At 36.2% G+C, this 3707-nt stretch overlaps 1 non-coding gene across 1 annotated transcript; it reads right to left on the bottom strand.

Moving 5' to 3' along the window:
* Positions 1-2876: 2876 nt before the first annotated feature.
* On the bottom strand, positions 2877-2985 carry LOC144371551 (U6 spliceosomal RNA). Its single transcript, XR_013431506.1, has one exon. It is a non-coding gene; the product is annotated as a U6 spliceosomal RNA (small nuclear RNA).
* Positions 2986-3707: the final 722 nt, after the last annotated feature.

Below are 3707 nucleotides of genomic sequence, written 5' to 3'. Positions count from 1 at the left end.
AAAAATAGTGATTCAATTATAGGCTAATTAATGGGATTATTTTTAAATGGAGTCTTTTGAGAGGAATTTGGTTTCACACATATGAGACAGTCCTCTTACCTAAAAGTGTCTGCATTTAAGTAAACAAAGTGGGGAATAAAAAAACAGTTTGGTAATTTGGGAATCTTTTTCTCTAAAATTGAAAAGAAATTAAAAGTTTAAAATTAAAAGGAAAAAATTACTGCAGCTAAAAACACTAGCTGTGGAACAATAGAACAGAAAACTGATCATGTTAAGCAAAATTGTCTCTCCCTCGAATTGAAGAGCAAACCAAAGATTCTTTGCTCCATAATGACCAGATAATACTGAGTAAGTATTGGCAGAAGTATTGGCCACAACAGCAGCTGGTGATTTATAACTTGAGATTGTGTAACTCATGCAATCTGAGCCCAGTGCCCATGCATTTCCTTTCATTTGCATTGTCTCACTTGATATTATTAGATAAAGTCCACTATTTCTAGCATATTCTAGATTATTCACAATCCCATTAATAAAATATTATAACCTGGATGTGAAATGGATATTCAAACATAGCATAACTTCTGTTGATTTTACCCTTGATCAATTTCTCCTAATTCTCTTTTGGGGAGATCATGTTATTCTGGAGAGGTTGACTTGCTCTCTTGAGCTGTGACCTAGGCCAATAGCCACTGTCCATTCCTCTGGTGACATTATTAACACAATGAAAATCATCTAGTGATTAAATGATTCCATCAAATCAGGGACATGCATTTTGTTTGTTGGGACAAAAATGCCCTTTCCTGTTTCTGATAGGAAGGAAGAAATTTTATCTATAAGACTTCCTGACAACTCTTTTGGATTGGGTATAATTTTTATGTGTTCCCAAGTTCATGTATTAGAAGCTTGACCCCCAATATTGGGAGAGCAGTGGAATTTTTAAGAGGCGGGGCTTAATACAGGATAATCAGATCATTAAGAGTGCTGTTCTTCCAAGGGATTAATGTATATCAGCTTCTCTTTCTTCAGTTCAAAGATCCAGTACAGAATCAAATGTTGTATTTGGTTGTAATGTCTATTTTGTCCCTTTTTTCTGCAATACTTCCTTTGTCTTTTGCCCTTCTTGCCAATGACATTTTTGAAAAGTGTAGGCCGATTATTTTGCAAAAGGATCCTCAATATATTTACCTACTGCTTCCTTATATTTGGATTTGCATCATACATCTCCACCAAGAATACCATAGAAACAATTCTCTCAGTATATCACATCAGTACACATATGATGTCAATCTGTTTGGTTACTTATGAAATTAACCACTTGCACAAGATGGCAACTATTAGTTTGTAGTGAAGAAAATTAATCCCATCTTAATATTACTCAGTATCTAGTAAGGATATTCTTTTAAAATTCACACACTAATTTTGGCCTCTATTTATTTATACTCGCTGGAAAATTATCACTAGAGTGATTGTCTAATACTGAGTTTCTCATGCCGTCTTTCTTTCTTTATTATTTAAGTTCTAAGAGAGAACTTTGTACCCCCCTCCTCCATTCTCTTAGATTCCTCACATTTATTTTTATCTTTCTGGACTCATGGACTGGTATTTCATCCAATGGGTTATAATTCACTTCTAAGATGATTTATTTTGTTTCACAGTCATCTTAGACTTGGTCTATGTTTGTCCTTTGGAGCTGAGTCGATGCCATGGTACGTTTTTCATCTGGCATAAAATGATCTATGTTCCTTTTCTGTGTTCCATGGTCCAGTCCAGTATGTGCCAGTACTCTTTGCACAAAGTACTCAAGATCCACCCATGCTATATATGGCATGTGTCAATTCTCATTTATTTCCACAGCTGCTCGGTACTTTACTATGTGATCCATTTGTTTCGGGATTGCTGCTATATCACATTCCTACCAGCTTGGTGGCTTTGAACCGCATATTTACTGGTGTATAGTCTGTGAGCTAGAACCCCAACATAGGTTTCACCTGGCTAAAATCTAAGTTTTGGCAGGCTGGGTTCCTTTCTGCAGACTTAGGGATTGGATCTCTTTTCTCACTCCCCACTTTATCCCCTCAAGAGTCTGCATATGCTCTTTGGCTCTTGGTCTTCTTCCATCTTCAAAGCCAACAAAAGCAGATAGGTCCCCATTGAATCACTCTGAGTCTTCTGAGTCTCTGGTGTCTTTTTGTTTTTCAATTTTGAGGCCTCTTTTGATTACACTGGGCCCACTCTTATCTTCAGAATAAGGTCATCCCCCTCTGGATGCCTTCAACTTTACTGCATAAGGTAGCACGGTCACAAGATCCAGGTATTAGGAACTGTGGTTTTTTGGAGGGCTGTAATTCTGCCTACCATATTCAAATGCAGCACATTGGCTCATCCACTCATCAGGGGATGGAAATTGGTCCTGCTTCCACATTTTTGGATATTATGCATTATACATTTTTATATTTCACATATATATGCTCCAATTTTTCTAGCATGTATCACATGTAATAGCTGGGTAATACACTAACTTTGTATCTAACTTTTTGAAAACTTCCATTTCTCCAAAGTCATAATTATTTTATCTTTGCAACAGCAAATTTTGAGGCTTCCAGTTTCTCTACATCCTCATCAACATTTACTAATTCCTTTCTCTTTCATTGAAGCAATCCTTTATTATTATTATTATTATTATTATTTATTGTCTAAATGGTAACTCCCTCCCTATTTTGCATGTAATTCAGAATTTATTGGAAAATGGTTTTCTTGTGGACAGCATAAAAACACATCTTGCATTTTCTGTGTACGAGCGCGCACGTGTGTGTGTGTGTGTGTGTGTGTGTGTGTGTGTGTGTGTGATAATATATATTTTTGAATGCCAAGCTTTAAAAAGCATAGAACACTTCATGAATTTGCATGTCATTCTTGCTCAGGGGCCGTGCTCATATTTTTTCTGTGTCATTCCAATTTTAGAATGCATGCTGCCAAAGTGAGCATTCTGTACTGTTTTTACTTTTGCATATTCTTACTAGATTATAAGCCTTGTGAGGGCAGAGGAGTTGTTAGATTAATTTCTAATTGTCTTTCCTACACTTGTATTCATCAAATATTTGTTAAATAAAGAGATGGAGTTTTGCAGAATATCCAATGTACAAATGTTATTTGGAGAGTTTTAACAGATGACTGTCCATTGGCTCTCAATTATTTTATTTTGGAAACACACCTGAGAGTATTGGTGACATGCCTGAAGAGGGCTGAACTGTAACCACTGTTTCTTACAATGTGCCTGTCAACCTTTTATTTCCATCTGTTTATTTGAGGACAATTATTCAACTATTTGCCAGTTTTATAATTAATGCCTTCTTTCTCCTAAGCTGGTGTTCTTTTTGATCCAGTAACATGGTCTTTTTTAGCACGGCTCATTTGGTATTACAATATTGCACTCTTCAGACTATCCCACATTTTGATGGACTAAACATTCCATCTAACAGATGTGTCAGTAATAGGTTGCTCTTCAATTGGAGACCAAGTAAATTTGGAAGGATGTTGAAATTGTTGGTGCACAAGAGAAGAAACTGCAGGCCGAGTGGTATGCCACGGCATTAGGATGCAAAACTCCAATGCACTTATTGAAGGGATGCATTTAAATGATTTAGATATGACAATAATGGCATTGCATAAAGAGAATTCACAAATGTTACACCTCCTGTAGCCTTACT

The sequence above is a fragment of the Ictidomys tridecemlineatus genome, chromosome 16 (genome assembly GCF_052094955.1).
Source record: "Ictidomys tridecemlineatus isolate mIctTri1 chromosome 16, mIctTri1.hap1, whole genome shotgun sequence".
In the NCBI taxonomy this organism is placed as follows: Eukaryota; Metazoa; Chordata; class Mammalia; order Rodentia; family Sciuridae; genus Ictidomys; species Ictidomys tridecemlineatus.
Note: the sequence above shows the minus strand (reverse complement) of the source record. Positions and strands in the feature narration are given on the sequence as shown.